The sequence below is a fragment of the Thunnus thynnus genome, chromosome 9 (assembly GCF_963924715.1).
Source record: "Thunnus thynnus chromosome 9, fThuThy2.1, whole genome shotgun sequence".
Classification (NCBI taxonomy): Eukaryota; Metazoa; Chordata; class Actinopteri; order Scombriformes; family Scombridae; genus Thunnus; species Thunnus thynnus.
Genome location: NC_089525.1, coordinates 9,792,561 through 9,813,679, shown reverse-complemented (window position 1 = coordinate 9,813,679; position 21,119 = coordinate 9,792,561). Strand labels below are relative to the sequence as shown.

At 40.1% G+C, this 21,119-nt stretch overlaps 1 protein-coding gene across 1 annotated transcript in view; it reads left to right on the top strand.

The window, feature by feature from the left end:
- Positions 1-2,463: 2,463 nt before the first annotated feature.
- The window catches only part of tenm1 (teneurin transmembrane protein 1), a 185,070-nt gene continuing 166,414 nt past the window's right edge, over positions 2,464-21,119 (top strand). The window contains exons 1-2 of the mRNA XM_067598739.1: positions 2,464-2,625; positions 12,565-12,698. The gene's annotated coding sequence lies outside the window, so the exon portion shown is untranslated. The remainder of the gene's footprint in view (positions 2,626-12,564; positions 12,699-21,119) is intronic.

The window sequence follows — 21,119 nt, the reverse complement described above, 5'->3', positions numbered from 1 at the left end:
AGCAGCGAGCCACTTACTCAGCCTGTGTACATAACCGAAGACAGTATGTATCAGCTTTGGATTCATTTACATTCCAAATCAAAATGTTTCTAATGGAGCAATTTGAGCTCTTAGCATCCAGCTGTCAAAACTCCTCAGCGTGTCTCTTTGTCAGCCGTGACAGAAACAGAGCATGTGATTGGCCTAATTGAGATGACATTTCCCTGTCTCTATAAGGTCACCCCAGAGTCAGAGTGAGTAGGTGCTGATGTCGCTGCCACTTTTTCCTCGTCCTGCTGTACAGACAGACACATCCATCTGAAGCTATTAAAATCGTGTTGGCCTGCCCTCCTACGTCCTACTGTGATTATCATCTATTAAAGCCCAGCACCACTGAGACAGCCCTCACAGTGGATGCAGCTGGCTGACGAGCTTAACAGGGCTCGCTATAGGTTACACCTGCAAGTGTTAATGTGGTCAGTGACCATGGAGCAAGCATGAGAGACACCAGCGATGCCCCTCGGGGAAACACATGGAAACCTGCACTGATGCTGCAAAGCGTTTTGCTTTATGTTTGCAGCATTCTCGCAGGATTTGAACAGGGGGAATACAGATGATGAGGCTGGAATCAGTAAATACAGACTTTAACAGCTGCTGTCAGGGAGGTAGTAACACCAGTTGCATACAAATCATTCAACGCAAGTATTTTGGATTGGTAAAGGGCTACTCCACCCAAATCATAAAAAAAAATCTCATTTTCTTATTAACCTCCCTTGCCATGAAGATTGGTTTGCTTTTATGTGCCAAGATTTTCAGATATCAACTTCTGAGATTTCTGCCACCACCCTAATACAACAGAGGCAAATGGAATTTTGTTTGTGCTGCTCACAGACAACAAAATTTTCATTTGACAAACTAAACTGCAACATCATTGAGTGTATTTCTTTGGCACAAAATTGCAACAAAATTGCAACTATACAAATTGTTCAGTGTTAGTTACTGGGTCATTGGATAGAGAGTTTTCCACATGGATTTTTTTTTTTCATTTTTCCAAACACATTGATGTTCATTATGCACCTTTACTCACAGTCATTAGCAATAAGAGCTGCTTTAAAGCTACAAAATGAACATCAATGTAGTTAGTCAATGACAATAAAAGTAATTTTCAGGGCTTCGAGCCACACAGTAGAATTCATATTCATCTCCAATGTATTGGATTGATGGCTGAAATCTCAGAAATGGATAGCCTATCTTAAAAGAATAATAGTTTGACATTTTGGGAGATACGCATATTTGCTTTCTTGCAGAGAGATATGAGTCATATTGATGTTCTCATCTAAGTGTGAGTGTTATGAAGTTGGAGCCAGAAGATGATTAGCTTAGCTGAGCTTAAAAATTGGAAACAAAAGGAAACCTAGCTAGCCTGGCTCTGTACAAAGGTTAAAACCACCACCATTACAGATCACTAATTAACATGTGGTAATGTAGTAGTAATGTAAAAATGACAGGTTGTGGTTTTACAGGGTGTTGCATCTGTGTATTTTTTAAACTTTAGACAGAGCCAGGCTAGCTGATTCCCCCTGCTTCCATATGGCAAGCTATTCAACTATTTGACCTGGAGACTATTCACCTGCTGGTTTTAGCTTCATACTGAATGGAGAAATATAAGAGTGGTATTGATCTTCTCTTTTGATTCTCAGCAAGATACTCAATTAGCTTATTTCCCAAAATTTCAATCTATTCCTTTAAAACTTCAGCACAACTAAGAACGGTCTTAGCTCAAGGTCCATTTACTTTCAAGTTTATCTCACATTCTGCAGATGGAGTTTGCTTAGCTGAAGGTCAAGAATGAACATTAACACTCAATATTTTTTTGTGATTTGGTTAAGTGAGCATATTGAAAATAAAATGCAGTTAAAGCTCAGTGTTGTATACAAACCAGTTAAAGGGTCAGTTTTCCAAAATTAAAAAAATAAATCATATTTCGTGTTCATGATAGTTTTAGTTTCAATATACTGGAGGTGAATAAAATTTTGTCTGTTTTACCAGCAGCATGAAGCTGCATCTGCCAACGAGGCTACGCTAGTGCTATCGTCAGCAGATCTGCGAAGCCTACAGCTATCTAGAGTGCCCATCCAAGGCAATGTTATCAGAGAAAAGCTGCTCTAACTCACAGATACATCTCTCTAGCAGAGACACCCTCATCATTTTAGAGAAGCCATGTTAACTGTGGATGCTAAAGCTAACTGCTAAGCTAGGCTAAGCTCGAAGCTAAGTAAAACAGGGCAGCAACAAAGGCTACCCACTAACGCTTATGTTGTTTCTGAAAGAAAAGTAGCAAAGCTAGTGACATGTGGACTAAGTACACAATAAAAACATAGACAATTATATGAATAATACATCATAATATAGGACAAAACACCGAGGAGGGATGGTGTACAATGGTACACCATCCCTCCGTGACAAAGCAGCGTCACGGACTGTTTTCATCTTGACTATTTCTTTAGTCGGAAGTTCTAATTAAATTTCATTTTCCAAGTCTGTTAGCACCACTAATTCCTCAAATTCCGCCACTTTTGCATTGGTGCAGAAATCTCATAGATATTTCACAACCTGCATCTGAACCAATATGCAAAGCCAAGAGAGGTAAGTCAGAGCTTGTTGTTGTCATATAGGGAAACCAATCCTTAAAGGGTGGTATTAAATTGTCTCTTAAGAAATGCAGCGTTTCTGGTGTTCATCTTACCACTGACAACCAACAGCTACATATAGATGATTTGACAAATAATACGTTTCAAGCATCTCTTCTTGTCTCATCAGACAGCTCATTGTTTTTCTCTGCATGTCAGCCACACCCCCTGTTTGACAGAGAGTTTGTCTTTGCACTTTTGTGTTGTCTTCATTCTGTGTCTTATTGATATGTTGCGATCAATAGGAGACAGTTCAATTTACGAATCTGTCACTTGGCAAAACAAAACTGTGTAAAAAAATAATTATTAGGTCACAGTCATTGTTTGGTTTGTCCAATTATAACTTATTCTCTACCTGTCATACTGTCCTCTCTTTCCTTCCTATTTCTCACAGACACACATGAACACACCCGAACACAATGGTCCGCACATACTGTGGTAATTCATTCATTATTTCATGAGCAAGGCAGGGTTCAGCCCGCAGGACCGTCAGCCAGTGTCATGTGAGAGGCATATCAGCACCATTCCCGCAAAGAGAAAATTACAGCGATGCATTCAGGTGTCCCCTCAGCCATGCGTTCAGAGCGCTTCTGGGGGCTGAGGAGGAGGCAAAGTGGATGTGACAGGCTTAGATTAAATGCCAGAGACTGGGCGTTTCTCACACACACTACAGCCTCCAGGACAGCAGCCTAATTAGGCACTTCATGCTCTGCCATCAGCTCTTCCAACAAAAATGCTCCGTCCAAAAACACATTTGTTAATGTAAGAAAATGTTACACTGCAGTACAGCACTGTTCTGCAGAGGAGAGACAAATTTCTACTTCTGAAAAGAGTCCAATCAGCTCTTTGAAATCCATTAATAACAGATTGCTTTAGCAATTTTACTGAACTTTACAGTTGAAAGGCACTGTTGTCGAATTATCTTCTTTTTTCATCTTCACCTGCCTATTCGCTTCAGATTTCGAGTAAGCAAATGATCAGGTGGTGCGTGTCACCCTGCGAGATCAAATGCGAGACGTTTTCTGCTATCAGCTCCTGTATTTCTGCAAGAACTTGTCAGTCTGTATCACCAAGAGAAGGTCAGGTGTGTTTTTTTTTTCTCAGGCACAACAAATGTAGATAGCATCTCCTTCGCAGATAGAGTGTTCTTCATGGATATTATCACGTCAAGTATAGGGCAGAATTCTCTCTTTTATATCTGCTCTGATATCCCATCTTATACCTCTGCACAGACATGCTGGACAGGAAATAAATCTGATTATGGAGTGCGTGGGGTAATGTTCAATAATAAAAAGTATTATTTGCCAAGATCAATGTGTGTCGCCATAGCGATAAAGTACAATGAATGGAAAGTGCTGGAAGCCTGCAGTAAATTTTGATGTGTTGTGATATTGAACACATTGTGACAACATACTGCTTGCCAGGGCTGTAAAACATCTTCCAACAGGCTGTTGAACATCCGTCCGCTACATTCTTACACACCATGACTGCCATACATCAAGCCCGGGCCACAGCATGCAAAGGCTAAGTGTGTGAGGGATTACAAGGCAAGAAGCAAAATAGGACAGCACTACATATTCATCAGGGGAGAGTGGGTCTTTTGTTGTGTGCAGTTTAATAGTATCCTGCCTGCACATATGTAAGTGTTAGTGTGTGACAGGGGAGAACGTCCGATCAATCACTCAATTAAAGCAGGGGGTGACAGTGACATGAATCTCTATGACTGATGGATGGACCAAATCTCCTCAAGTCTGCGGCTTTAAGCTCACTCCGGCTTGGTGACATTCACACTAACGATCAACAAACCCCGATCACGTCGAGGGCGACCGACATGCACTCAGAAAATTTTTACAGCACCTCCTGCTGCCCTGGACTATGCAAGCCGCGCTGCCCTCAAAGCCCCCACTGTTGGGAGGCTCAGGGTATTTAAGAATGTTATCTCTAATGCACAGATGTCTTAAAGGTCCCGGCGGAATAGGTCTGCAATTTTCCCTCCTAATTAAAAATTAATTAAATCGGCTGTGGCTCTAGCCAGGCATAAAGCTGAAGGCCGCGGCAACTGCCACTGGAAACGCAATCATTTATTTAACTCAATTACAGGAACCCACAGCAGGCTCCTCTGCCACTGATGTCACCTGGAGAGTCGGGGCAAGTTTACCGAACTGTCCAAAACCGGCTGACCAAACTGTCCTCGCGCACACATCTATCTGCGGTTTGATGTAACTTTCCTCCTCACTTGAAAATTCAGTGAGAGAACTCCAGCCATATGCTGCTTGTGATGCTGTGTGCATCTTTTACTCTGTTTTGATTAATGTATACATAGTCATAGAGATATCCTTTGTCACCTGTTTTCCCTCCCTTCATCCCCAGGGGCTGATTTGGGGTGATTGATCAGAGATTCAGACACAGGATCAATAAGGCTTTCACCTCTCCCTTGGCAAGAGCAAGGGGCTCAGTGATGGCCCACTATGCTGTCCAATTATTCAGTAATGGAAGACTGGAACTTGCCCAAGACTATTAACACACTGGACACTGGGGATAGGAAGTAGGACTGCTAATTGTTGGGTTATATTGTAAACTGTGACAACAATGCACTGCCCTAATTCCCTCTGTGTTTCTTTACCATCAACACAGGAGTGCTACAAAAGCGTTTCTCTGTTAGACCTGAATATTCCAGGAGTACAGAAACAGTTATCACACTAGAGCCATTGTCAGTATGCAGCAGTTGTGACCCTTTGTGCTCCTTGCACACTAAGTTGTTTGCAATATTGACAGTCAGGGAATTTAAGCTTACAATGAGCTTACACTAATTTGGTCCAGATGCAAACGTGAGCTAAATGCCTGAAATGTAAATTAATTCAGGTTTAAACTATTCATTAATTAAAGTCAACATGTCTTGTCCAAAGGTAAATTCAGTTTAAGCCTCATTTCTTTTCAAGACCTTAGTGTAAGATCAACATGGATGTGAACTGTCTGACATAGTTTGACCTCACTTGCCAAGTTTGCAAATGTCATTACCAAAGGAAACAGAGAAAAGCAAGTCAAAAGGGGTTTGATGGCCTTATTTGTACAGGGATAAAGATCTCACTCCTTAGCGTAGTCTTCTCTTCTCTTTCTTTAATGTTTACATCCCTCTAGGATAGCAGGATTTCTGAATTTGCCACAGCCTGCTGTGGCTGTTAAAGAAATCAAACGCAACTCTCTGCAGATGACATGAAGTCATGTACAACACAGCTCCTGGCTATATTGACGCTGGTGTATTATGATCGTAGGAAGTCTAGCATAGTTGGACTCAACGCATCATCTAAGTGTTTCACTGCTCATTGGTTTGTTTGATTATTAATTAGCCTGAAGTGAAGTCACCGTTTTTTTAGACATACATTTGTATGTATGAATTAGTTCTGCTACATCGGGACTCAGTGAGTTGTCAGTAATCACAGCTCTAAGTGTAATGCGCAACACCCTTTCTCATCATGGGCAAATCACATTATTCTGTTCTGGTGATTAACACTGTTTACAGAATTTTCCCCTTGCTTTCACAGCACACTGTGGTGGAGATAACCTCAGAGCACAAACAACCAAAGACCACCTTCTACTACACTTGGTAGAGCTCAACTTATTCAACGTATCTTTGAGGCACAACACAAACCTCCAACAGATACAGTACTGTTTCATATTCCCAGTACTGTAATGCAATATGTTCAGGCTTTGTAGAAGAGAAAGCGGTGCTCCGCTGGGAATCTCAGCGTTTGGATGTTTCTGTACCCAGTGTTACAGAGCTCATGATGATGTACACCAGCTCCAGACAGATACTAGTGTGTGATGTAGCTGCCTGCAGATATGCCTTTGGTTGCCTGCAAAGCAGTCTCTGGGGTTCAGGGACCTCTGGTGCTGTGTGCTCTACACATATTCTACTAGATATCATCATATCAGGACAGACCTTTCAGACAGAATCAGCTGCTATACTGTAGGCTATTTTATACTGTATATGCATGACAGGCTGTGTTTGTGTGTTATTTCTCGGGAAACATGTAGTTGAACATTCAGAAATGTTGCAGTTATTGCCTTTGTATGTATGTTTGTATGTATGTACCTGTGTTCATGTTTGTATGTGTTGTACATACACACAACAAAGCAACATCTCTCTCAGCTTATCACTACCTTGCTTCAAAGCCTTGAATCAGTAATGCCATCATCCAAGTCTCTTGAAATCTGGGGGGATGAACACCATTCCTCCAAAAGATGTTCCCTCATTTGGTGTTTTGATGATGGCGGTGAAGAGTACTGTAACAAATCCCCCATAGGTGCAGTGGTGGAAAGTAACTGAGTGCATTTACAGTAAAGTGCAGTTTTGATGTCCATGTATTTTACATGACTGTTTCCATTTAGCGCTACTTTATGCTTCATTTGATTACATTTCAGAGAGAAACGTTGTACTTTTTACCCCACTACATTTACATGACAGCTACAGATACCACTGTGGAGGTTAAAAAATGTCAAACATCATATATGATTAGCTTATGAAATAGGATTCTGTATAATAGATTAAACTATCCAACTGTAAGTAGTTCAATTTAGCTTAATCTCAGCCAGCTACAATGTTAAAATACTGCTTACATGTTAATGAATGGGGTATAATATCATAGTATGATGCATATAACACTCTGAATTGGACCCTTGCATAATAAGCATTTTTACTTTTACTTACTCCTGCATTATCACATTTTAAGTCGCAAACAATTGCTTATTTACACAACTAGGAGATAAAGAGCAACATTAGCATTCACTTGAAGTTGTGTTTGTGGCCACTTGATGAATTTAAATCCAATACCCATTCCCCTTTTAGCTCTGTTTAACTCTCCACCAACTCTTGAGGAAATTGGCTCTTTAGTTGCTACATTCTCTGCTATCTTCATCAACTATTCTCTAACTTTGTCTGTCTGCTGTGCAGTGCTGGGCAGGTAGCTCACAGCTGCTTGCTGCATCTGGAAATGATGCTGATGAGAGTGGTGAGACTGAACCATAGATTGAAACCAAAACAATGAGCTGAAGGAGGCTAAAAAGCTGAGCTAAACTGATCAGCAGACTTGGGTGACAGTTCTTTGTGGGTTTGTAACTGCGAGCAACTCCTCTCACATACAGTCAAAAGTTTGGACACACCTTCTCTGTACATGCTGTCATTTGGCTGCTTTTAGTACAATTTTGAAGACAAGACTTTTACTTGTATGGCAGTATTTTTTCCATCGTGATAGTGTTACTTTTAAGATAAAGATTGGATACTTTGTTTTAACAGCAGACATTTTGACTTGTTATACTATAGTAGGAAAAGCATAGTTGTTACGTATAGCATTAATGACGGCTCTGTTCCTTTCACGTGTCCCAGTAGACAGTGAGCCAACATGCACAATAACAGGACCTTGAAACTGAAGCAGCTAAATGGAATTCAGCCATCATTCATTTTATAACTTGCACCTGTACCTCTCCTGCTGTTACATATAAAATGTCTCCCGTGAGAAAAAGCCAGTGGCAGGATTATGGTGCGGTGGATCTGTATGGAAGGATCGACATATGTCATGTGTCTCCACTCATTTATTCTTTTGCAGAGTGAAGAACTGCAGGCTATGACATTTGAACATCTATGCTGTTGTTGGTTAACTGCAGGTTTACGTAAAAAGCGACTAATCCGATTTTATACTTCGTTATGAGGATTGTTAAACTTAAAATCATAGCTTCCAGGCTTCCATATTCTGACAACTCCTTAAGTTTAAAACACATAGATATCAGTTTTTTTACCTGCGGTGAAAGATGACTAATTTTGTGAATTTGAGCAAATAGAGAGATAAAAATAGTAATGTGTCTGCTCTTGGGGTAAGCTGTCTAAATGTTGGCTCCCCTACACCTGATAACAAACTGTAATTTCATGACTTTTGGCTTAAGGCAAAGTCATGGGATTGACTAGAGAGTGGGATCCCAGCAGCATTGTTTGTCATGGTTGCCCTTTGAGTCTCATTGGTTCATAAGTTTATTGCTTGAGGCCTTGTATTGTGTGGCATTTTTTAATCAATGAATAATTTCATTGGCCTCATATTACAGCTATGAGCTCTTCAAGCTGAGCTGTACGTGTGGGAAATTGGTTTTGGAAATTACTATTTTTTTGTATTCATGTAAATGTCATATTTCTCCTATTTAAAGTTCCGACCTTTTCTGAGAAGTAATATTCAAACAAAATACAGCTTTTATATCTTGCTCAATTCCTTTATTACAGACCTCTCGCATACCATACACAAGAAAATGTCTGCATTAGGTGAATTTGAATTGCTGTCGACATCCCCTCTTTACAAAAGCATATCCAGTGCTCCGAGGGTATCACAGTCAGAAAAAGGACACAACTGAAAACTCAATGCAGCTTTTGTGTGTAGTTTCTAACTGCTGAATCCAGTGTTTTCTCCTTTTCTCTGAATGTTTCCAGGGCGTGATACAGTAATTGTAAAGGTATCAGGTGTAGCTTGAATCCAGAGGAAAGGTCAGATGGTGAATTAATAAAAACACGCCACAGTCACTCTTGGCTTTAATAATGTCACTGTCTTAATTAACTCACCTATTACATGTCAGGCAGAAAATCCGTCTCCACTCAGAAAAATATCTGTGAAACAAGGTTAAATCAAAGTGACAGAATACTTTACAGTGTGTGTATGTGTGTGTGTCTGTCTGTCACTGCCGGCTGTATGCTTTCATTACACTGGCAGGCTGCGTGTGAAAGTGTTAACGGAGGAGTGTTTCACACCTTGCCAACTGATGCCTCATCACAGTTCGGAAGCACTGTACTCTCTCACCCCTCTGGGATCATTGATGCCTTCTGGATCAACCTGATGACTCCACCATTCAAATCCAGTCCACGACATTATCAATTGATGTGTTTTGAAGTTCCTGTCCACACACACACACATTTAATGTGTGGATGCAATACCCCAGACTTTGCTGGGTGGACTTGACCCATCACTTCTTGTTCCCATCAAACTTGACATGAGGCTGCAGGGTTTCTGTACCACACATATTTTGGTAGAGGCTACAGAACACTCCATGAATAAAACACCCCTCCTTTTATTTTAAATATGATGACACACACAACAAATGCTTCTTTAAAACCCCTGAGAAATGGCAGTTAGAGCATCTGTAACTTCCATAATGTGATATATTTCTGAGTGAAACGGAATATGTGCAATACAGTTACGTAAATCCTTCTGATTTGATTGGATCACTCAGAAGTGGGCGTGGCTTAATGAACACTACGTGATATGGAACTGTTGGTCTCCACCCACACCTCACTCCTCAGTCAGGAGCCAGAGGATGAGGGAGAAATGAATACATTTGGTGGAAACAACGTTCTTTGGACATGTTAAGTTTTTTTTTTTTTTTTTTTTACCAAATTACAATAGTCAAATACAGTTTTATGTGATAGGCTTGGTTAGCTAGTCACCCCAAATTACTTTTGATTGAATCCATTTATGCATATGCCCCCAAGTTCAAAACACTGTATCAGGATAGAATACACTCAAAACATTTTTTTTTTTTTTTTTTTTACATACATTTGGCATATACCAAGAGATAAAACTATATTTAATCAGTATTGGGCAATTTACTCATTGTAAAAGAAATTACTTTACTTATTACTCAGCAACCAAGATAATGCGTTATATTACCTGTTACTTTCGTTACTCAGCCGTCAGCTTGACATAATAAGCAAAGTTTCAAATCATTAAAAAAAACATCCTTAGGTAAAGAGTTTAACACTCAAAAACACATCGCTGTCATCACATTTTGACTCAAATGTTGCTAAACTCTGATTGGTGCACAGAAGTATGTGACATCACCTTTTTGAACAGAGCCACGCTCAGATCAAACCAGTGAAAAAAGCACAAACAAAAACACAAATACAGCAATCTCTTAATTTAAATAACCTCAATACTGTTCCAACTTGGGCAGAAAATAGTGTCTTTATGAAGAATCCCATTACTCATAATATTTTGCTGACTGAGGAAATATGTTTTCAGGGCCTTTAAGTTAGCCTTTACAAGGAAATCAAAGTGTTTTGGCTCATAGCCCCTTTTGTCAAAGGGATGAAAACATTTGAATAGACCCAAGCTATTTTTGCAAGTATTTCTTTTGAATGTAATAGTGTGGAGCAATTTAAACAGAAAGGGAAAAACACCACCTCAGTCTCGGAGCTCTGTAAGGAGCAGGAACGTGATCATTCAAAGCTGGACTGATAAGTCACACTATTGTTGTTCTCTAACCCATCCACGTACTGCAGACTGCCTCAGAGTAATTTGGAGCCAAGGGCAGTCACAGATGAATTCTCATAGCGATACACTGAAATACAAAATGGGTGCAAAAATAACTTATCAAGAGTCTGGTGATATCTGTGGGTTTCGAGTCTAGAGACCATAGCATTGCTAAAAAAATTTAAATTACATGATTTTTTTGTCAATTCATTATTAAACTACTTTAATAATTTTGATCTCTTGGTGAGAAGGTCCATGAGCAAATTTCAGTTTGATTCATGGAATCTCAAAAAGCTCAATAATTCATCTGATATCACTAAAAATCCCTTTTACATAAAATTGACAATTCAGAGAGTGTTGGGTCTTACCTTTCTATTCACATTTATTTTTAGTCTTTTTAAGTCTATATATGTTCTTGTAGCTTCATCATATGGTCACATCAAATTAATCAAACAATCAATTAGTCGATCGACGTAAAAATTAATCAGCAACTATTTTGCTAATCAACTAATCGTTTACGTCACTTTTCAAGACAAAAATGCCAAACATTCTCCAATTCCAGCTTCTCAGTTCAGAGGATTTGTTGCTTTTCTTTATCTCATGTGACAGAGAACTAAATGTCTTTGTACTTTGAACAGTTGGTCAAACAGAACAAGCGATCTGTAGATGTCACCCTGGCTTTCAGGAAACTTTTGGGCATTCTATGGACCAAACAATTAATTGATTGAGTAAAAATAATTGGCAGATTAATCAATAATGAAAATAATTATTAGTTGCAGCCAATCTATATATAATTTCATGTTTTTGGTGTTTTAGTATTTCATTTTGATAATAATGCAAATGTATTTATAACTTCATTGTACTGTGATTGGTCTACATTTGTTGTTTTAAAATGTGTCCCTTAATAAATTGCCTTGACAACAAACGTGGAATGCATTGAAAGATATAAACATGATTTACTGTGTCTTGCTGTTCAAGCTTGAGAAGATTAGATTCTTTACAACAACTGTTATCTACAGTAACAGTTTGTGTGCTCATGGTCACAGCAATTGTGCCATTTCACAATGGAACAGGTATGGAGTGTCAAGTCAAAAGAGTAAATCAATGGTTAAATTCATGTGGAGCTAAAATATCACAATTCCACACTATATAGTAAACAATATGTAGTATATACTAAAATTATGCTGTTTTTGCAGTTTTATGCAACTAATAAATCTACTTTGTCATTTTGAAGGAACAGGACACATACAGTATAAAAAAGGAACACAAAAAGATACAAGACTTGAATAGACTGACATCAATCAACCTGCAAACTTCTAATGATTTTATACCTTTTTGTGTTTTTGTTTTCTGGGATCTTCTTGGAGCTGTTTCCCCACAATTTGCTTTAATTTTTTCCAGCTGCAGGGAGCTCCTCCATATCATTTATGCATTGCATTGTGGGGTAATAGTGTCCATCAACAGCACACTCAAAGATGAAGTGAATTTAGTATGCATGCCATTATCTTTGAGTATGCTTAATTTTAGCATTTTTCCAGTGTGAACTTGTTGCATACTCAAAACCAGCTTCAAATTAACATGGAAGGGGATTTTCTGTGGATTTTCTCTTTCAGATTTCAGCACCATGGACAGAGCTATCAGGACATTGCTGCTCTGGTTGAAGCTCCGGTTCCTGAAGGGTAAATTTATGTTCCACTTGCCTCCACAGAGAGCCCTGGTTAGCACCACAACAGCGCCCCTGGAGCAGGTGAGGATTAAGTAAAACGCTCAAGGACACTTAAGCAAGGTAAATGCTTGCTGTCACTGGGGCTTGAGCTTAGTCCTTCTGGTTGAAGGATGGTTACTTTACTCAGTATGCAAAGACCGCTTTATTAGATCATGCAGAAACAGGATGAAAACGGGCTGTAGAATTGCAGTATTTGTGGTGAGATAGATTTAAATCAACAGCATTACCAGAGCATGTTTGATATGTGTCTCCAGGACCCCCCAAGGACAGCACCTGCTGACCAGTAATACCATTAATATTTTTTATCTTCTATGTGCTCTTGTGTAATTACCGTTCTCCCTGAAGGCAAAACCTCCCTACTTGGCAGTACCCTTCTGCGCTTCTCTCCCCTTGATTCAAACACACACATACACAAATAAAGACCCCTTTTAACAGCTGGGATATTGCCAACCTGTGTTTGTGTTGCTGCTGATAATGTGCCACCAGTATATTTGTCACCCCCCCTCAACACCACCCGCTCCCTTACTCCAGGGGGGAAATAGCTGTGCCAGCATATATACAATCATGGGCACCGGTACCACACATGTACACGTGGGATATCACATGCAACCTTATACACAAGTGGATACATCAACAAGTACACCCTGTGGATGCTTGAATATGAATGTAGACACACACAGGCGCTGTCTTGCACAATACATGCACATACACAATCACGGGCACCTGTTGAGAAACAACAACAAAAAAAAAACCAGAGAAGAGTAAATATTGAGTATAGCTGGAATTAATTGCCAGATGGACGTGCCATAGCTTTTGCTTGTGCATACCAGCCTAATTTCCCATTCAAATTTTACATTCATGTCTAATTAGGAATAGCTCTTTCTGTCTACTCATTATCAGTGTTTGACCTTTTGCTTTGGCTGTTTGAGAAGCTGAGCAGCAGTCGATGGGTGGCTGGTGATAATAGCTCGTCATTTAGCTCAACACATGCTGATTAAATAAGATAGGCCCACGCTGCCTTACCAGCATGTTGTTCCCAAGGGCCTCAGATGATATGGGGCACCTAGATGATACTTGGACAACGGTATAGTTATAGTTTCCACAAGCGGAGCAAGAACATGAAGACATAACAAGATCAAACAGTCCCTGTGCTTACTGGGACTTTTTCCCCTTTCAAATTTTACCCAGTCTCCCTTATGCAAAGTCTCATTGGTGTGAATTAATAATATCACTTCAAACAAATGCAAATTCATTGTACTGTGTCCTCTCCTGCTCTGACAAATGCTTAGGTATGTACGCAGACTCCATCCGATTCTGTTGCTGTGATTAATTCTCTCGAGAATGGGATGCCTATGCCAAAACTAGACTCTTATAGCCTTTTGCACCCCTAAGTTTTATAAAGAGAGTATTTATATATAATATATAATATAATGTATATTGTTCCCTTGGCCGCTGCAAAACAAGCTATGTGCTATGTGTCCTCACATCAGAATACAAGAACATTATTTAACATTATATATCTTAATTTAGCATATAAAAACAAGCTGTACACCAATACACGTGAACACTTACATGCACAGATGGAGACATGCACGACACGCACACAAATGTTGGCAGGAAAGTAGGTTCGGTATGTCTTTCATAAGCTGTATCTGTGTGTGGGCTGCGGTGGAATGCATAAAATATTATTTTCTCAACAAGTCGAGGTTGTGGAGGAGTTAGTTCAGGAAGGGGTGGGAGAGAAGGCCAGGGGATATATAGTATTTGGGCAGCTGACAGCTGCGTGCGTGTACGTCTGTGTGGGTGTCTTGGAGACGGGAGTGGGAGTCACTGCCGTTTGAAATGCAATGAGGTGCGTTTGAAAGGCGCTCCTGTCACAGGTAAGCAGGGTAGCGAGAGCAAGACATGTACGGTGATAAAAGGAGAAGAGGAGAAGTGCCCATGCTTTAGGGTGGCATTCAGTATCTGAGGGCTTTTTGCACAGACTGAGGAAAGCACTCAACACTACAGACGCTTAAATACAAAAGCCCCTGAAACATACACATACACTTTGATCCTTATGGGAATAGTCCTTAGATTTTAGGGGTCCAAAGTAAAAAGCATTTTTTAGCCCTGGTTTGGGCACCAAAGAGTGTGTGCACATCTGTGTGTTGCTGCTTTGTTTAAGCAGAACAAAGACTTGATTCCATTGCTCAAGGTGATTGAGAGATGCTCTTGATGTTCTCTTCACTTTCATGCATACAGTAAGGATAAAGATATGCCTTATAAATCAATAATTCCAATACCACGTGCTCGGTGCCTGTCTTTGGTGCAGTAATGTCCTCCCTAGTATCATTCTGTGTCCTCTGTAGTGCAATCTCCACTCGCTCTTCACTAGCTATTGAATGTCACAGCACTGCTGGTTAAAATTATTGCTTTCTTTCAAATCCCCCTCAGTTTATACATGTGGATTTAACATAGAATTTATTAATGTCATGCCCTTTCAGGGATAGGACTAATTATGAGAGAAAGGCTTGAAGGAGAATGTGTCACGGAGGAGAGGTTATATAGCTGTTTCATCTGTCAACACTTTGAAACTGGTTCACGTCGTATGCACATTAGGGTTCTTACTGTTGGTGATTAATCAATAGATACCTCTCCATGCTTGCTTCTTTTCTTCCTTTTTCTTTTTCAGATGGGAAATTGATGACAGGCTTAGAAAGGACAGCCTTTGAAACTGCTGTCAAAATGTGTGTGTTATTTGGGACAGATTATAGCACTCTTTTTTAGAACTTTCAAAACACTTATCTGGTTCCAAAAGTGCTAAAGTACCATCTGAAAGTAAAAAAAGTAATAATTGAAGATGAAAATACTGGATCCCAGCCCGCAGGTTGAAGGCTGTGGAGGTGTAATTTGGTTGTGAAATGCTTGGAGGAAATGTAAAATGAAATCTGTGAGAATTTATGGTTGTGGAGTGTGTGCATCAGAAAGGTCATAGCTCTGTCATTTAAAAAAAGATTTCAATAAATGGTAGGCTCTGTCTCCTGTGAGACACTCAGCTGTATGGCTGACTGGGTGGAGCCGGAGCACTGGTGGAGAACAGGGGGAGAGTGATGGAGCACATCCCTAACACCCTTCCGGAGAAAGAATATGCGAGTTAACTCACCCCTGGAGATCAGGAATCCACCACGAGGGCAGAATAATACTGTATTGCCGGTGCAGCTGGTGAGCATTGTTGACAGCATTGATCCGAGATCCCTCATTACAGAATAAGAGAAGAACCCCTTCAGCAACGTCACCCTGGAGAGGGATGGAGTGAAGCAGAGGGATTGAAAGGGGAGGAGGCAAGAGAAGTGAGGAGGAAATATAAAAAGAAGAGAAATGGGATAAGAGTGGAGGAAGCTTTAAATGAAGGCGTGGTAGAAGGAGGCAAGGGCAAGAGGAAGATAACAAGAAAATCAGCAAAGAGAATTGCAGCAAAGTACTGAGAGGATAATTGTTAGTTTGTAGTTTAAGTACTCTATCCATCTATCTGAAGCATGCAACAACCACCTTGTGTTCTACTTTGTATGGTGGAAGGATTGATCAGGGGCCAATCAATCACAGCCTACTAGGAACACACAGTTCCAAGGAGAAAAACTGTGTTGGCTTTGCCGTTTGCATGTACAAGGCTAAATAATGCTCATGGAAACTGCCTCCAGCTGTGAAGTGAAGTAGTGCAGGATACTTAAAATCCAATATCACTGCTAAGGCTTGAAGCAGCATCAAGGCGCAAATGCATTACGGATATATCTCTTGTCTCATGCCTCTATGTAAAGTATAATATATCCCAGCGATTCAAGTTTCGACAGATGTGTCACACAGACTAAAGCGTGAGTTGCTTTTAATGGGTGAGGGGGGATATCAGGACCACAGACAGCTTCCCATCAAACTTATTCTCACTAGACTCCATCTTAGCATTCACAACAGCAACAGTAGCTTTCTCCTCACTCTCACATCGCTTTTATGGAGTACCAGCTCTAAATCCACCTCTGTGCTCCCCATCCCTCCCTATGCTCAGCTGTGCTTCCATGTCATCCAAATAGGGCAGGAATAATTGGATCAGCAAATATGGTCTTATGGAGATGGGGTTCTCCTATTTGTTTCCACTACTGACTTTTTTTGCTAGATGAGATCCTGTTCAATTAGGTTATATCATTTTAATGCAATTTACATTATAATCTGATGATATGAGATATAATGCAACTGACATTATGTCTGGAATGCACTCTAACCAGCACTATAGAGCATCTGTCATCCAAATGCAGGCACTAATGATGCTTATTAGCTTATAAAATGTCAACTCCACAAACTTTCCTTACCATGAAAGCTCCATGTGATAGAATATCATAAGTACATGCCATTCCTCTCCAAACCATACTCTCATGCTAGATGTGAAATGTTTTCAGATGCTTTCAATATCTTTTTGCCATTTTTTTCTGGAATAATAAGCGATGGCTATGTTTTTCTTATAGCAAGGCCAATCTTCTTTCCCTCTCCACATCTATTATCTCTCTTTTATAGAACATAATGATAAAAAAGAATCACAGTAAAACACTGTGACATTTCAAATCTCTGCATTGAGCTGGTTGTCAAGGAGATGTCTCAGTGAGATGTGTGGGGCAGAAGAGGAACTGCTCTTTTAAAAGAGCGTTTACCCAGCTGCTGGAGGTGTAATGTGCCTGCCATTAGGACTGTGCAGGCAAAAACGGGGTCTCAGAAACACACAGTTTTCCGATGCAGGGCGACACTTCCAGAAACTCCAGAGATCTTTGAACTCCTGATCAAAATACATTACCATTGTCTGCAGTTACCCAGCAAACATTGTTCAGACGATGACGCTATGTCCCCCGGCCAAAAATGGTTCTGGTTAGACACCAAACAGCAACATGCACATGAAATGCAAATCATAAAACTCAAGTCAAGTTGCTTTTTAGTGGACATGTGCACATATTTGGAATACAGATATGTATGTCTAAGTGTCAATTTCTCCTTCTAATGGTTGTGAACAGATGGTGACAGGGTGTCATCCTTTCCATGTTCAAAAAAGGTCCACCTGGACCTGACTTCAAAATTACTTCTCAAAGTTTCGCTGTGCAACACATCTATGGGTGTTTTATTTTGTATTTTCCATACAAACTTTTTCGAGTTCTATATTTCTTATTCTTGGACTCCACCAGAGTATCTTTGCATGATACCTCAGTTCAGCCTCTGTCTCCAAGAAACAGTTTTAGCTCTTGTCTCTTTAAGGCCCCCCCGACCGATGAGCCCACTCTGTTCTGATTCGCCAGCTTTCCATAAGCCTGCCAAGGGGCAGCCGTATCAGAGTCGTGTTAAGTTACTGCTGATGAAAACTCACTATTTCCTGCTTTACTGCTTCATATTAAAAGCTTTTAAATTACTAAATAACGGGAGACTTTTACTGTGAAGAATTTACAGAAAATGAAATGTGTTCCTCACCGCATCACATTACATAACAAGAGCTCTTTGCTCAGCGGATCTGTTAGAAATAATGCAGGGGGGAAAAGTACAAGCAGAAACAGCCACAGTGATGATGATTTTTGATGAAGAGCTGCAGACAACTAGCACACTTCCAAAAGGTAAACTACTTATATTACTTTGCAGTTCTTTGTAATGGAAAAACACTCACAGAATGCCAGCTCAAGTCAAGTCATGGTTTGGCGTGACTACCTCCAAAACAATCGAAAAATGGCATGTTAGTGGAAGGGAGCAGTGAACTCATGTGCTGTGCATGGAGCAGATGACCATATAAAGAAGTCCGTCACGAACTGACATCTGAAAGTAGTTATAACTATTCGAACCTGAGCATTCAGAGCAGTCTGAAGCCACTGCCTTTTGCTGAAAGGGATTACTTCTACATAGATTTACCTCATTATTTGACACTTTGGCCATGTTTAATATGAACATTCAAAATCGTAACATTATATATATGACTGAAAATAAGGAAAAGCATAATAGGTCCCCTTTAATTGGTTGAGAGCAAATTGTCTTAGAGGAATGCCCTCTGCCCATAGAATCAATGTCATTGGGAATTAAAATTTTTTAACTGTTTAGCAATGATGCAGGCTTTATCTGGGTTAATAAAAGTTACGAAGCATTTACTATTGAGCCACATGTCTTCATCATGGATGTATTATCTTTATACTTTTGATAATTCATGTTTAGCGTAGCATAGCCTGTCTTGCAAGAATACACATAGTTCAGCACGAGAGTTGAGCTGAGGATGTGCAGTGCTGCTCACTTTGAAAAGCAACAGTTTGCTGTGTGTTTGGTTTTATATAATTTATTATCAGGATTATCTTGAAAGTGACACATTTTTAAGTATGTATAACAGACATCTGGGTCAGACAGGACATTAGTTAGACCGTTCCAGAATGTGTAGCATCTTAAATTGTAAATGTGGACATATAGGATGTATAAAGCTGCAGAATGCACACTGTGCACATAAACTGTAGCAGAATAGCTCGTTGATGATGGTAATGACATATTTTGATGTTGCTGGGACCATACACATATATAGTAGGGTCCAAAAGAGACCACTTTCCCATTGGGAAAGTCACCCTACTATATATGTACATGCTGCATTGGCCGCTTGATTTTATGTCAACGTTGCCGCCATATTGGACTAGGCAAGACTGCTTGTAAACAAATACAAGCAAACAGGGAGCTGCGCCTTTTCTGGATAAAAAACACTGGATAAAAAACACTAACGTTTACATTTCTTGACCAATTTTAGTGAGTCAGTTTTATATTCAAGTTTTTATGATCTACGTGGAGTAGCCTACAAAAACAGTTACTTAGAGTCTCAATAGTTATGCTGTAATCGCTGCTAGATGGTCAAGAGAGGAGTGTGTATCAACGTTAGGCTTGCAGTGCATGAACTGAATCACGTGGTGGAAAATAATTCATTGTCATAAGGAATTGTAAAACTCATGTTTGTCAAGCCTGGCTTTGGCTTATTTTCCTTGGTTAATACTTGAGGAGACGTCCTTACTTAATATAATTTAATGCACATGAAATGTGCAGAAAGCTTTTTACGTTGTGGAAATGTTTTTTTCTGTCTACATACCCATCATTTTAGCTTTTCTTGTTCTTGTTACTTTCTGCCTGGAAAAATATTAAAACTTAATAAAGTGAGATATTAAGAGACCTACAGTGAAACTTACAACAGCTTTTAGCCTGCTTTAAAATCTCCGCTAGGTTGGTGATTCCTCCCCTTCCGCTACATAGCCAAGATGGTGACCAATGAGGGTGAGACGTGTCCAGCATTCTACACTCAACCTTTTGACCGTTGTGAGTGAACCATCCGGGTACTCATAGTGCACTGCCTTTTGCTATACTTGTCAGTGTGAAGGCACTTATGCACTCAAAATAGCAAGTGTAAATATAGAACTATGCAAATTAAGACACAGCTATGGCTGGGACACCCAGGAAGGACGTCCAGCCCGATGGCCGGATAACGTCCCTGACGAGACATTTTTTTCCCATGATGGCAAAGTCATGACCTGGCCTACTCTGCCTCTGATTGGCTTACCCTGATATTCTTACCTTAATCCTTACCAATCTCACTCCTCATGCCTAAACCTAACCAACCCAACCAATGAAAGCAATGTGTACCAGCCAGTCAGAGGCAGAGTAGGGTGGGTTATGACTTTGACATCGTGAGCCAAAACAAATTGGCACAACTTCCATTTTGGAACTATTTATAAACCATAACAGGACATCTTGATTGGACCCTCAGATAATGGCATAGAACTTCTCAGTGTTTGCTGGACATTGTTCCAAGAAACAGTCGCTAGCAGCAGCCTGGCAGCCACATTGACAACCCACACCCAGATGACAAACACACTGGTTATCTCTATGTCAGAGCAGCACAATTTTATCACACAGACTTGGACCAAGTAAAGACCTCTTCCCTCACTGTTCTCCCTTGGATGATTTTGTTCTTTGCAAGGAACTGCTGGACTGCAGCCTCCATTTAGAGAGAACCCAGTGATGAAACTGATGGAAAGTGCCAAAACCTTTGTTGATAAAAGATGCATAGCTACTGGGGTGTTGGGGATATAGCGAGACACGCTGAAAGGCAGATAGACTGAAGCAGCTGTCAAAATGGTTGTTTGTAGCCCCACGCGTACTGTGCTTTGGGGAAATAATAAACTGCATCATTAGAACCCCTGTCATTCACAAGTTGTTTGTACCAGCAACTGACTGGCTGTAAATCCCCACACTGATGCATCACACATGGAGCACAGGTCAGAATCATTAAGTGACTAATTTAGCAAAGAAAAACACATCTTATGAGATGATCTGCAGGTGTTATCACAAATCTGGCCCACTGCAGCAATAAATTAGTGTTATATTACATTTTAAATGTATATGTACAGCACTGTCACTTACATTTTT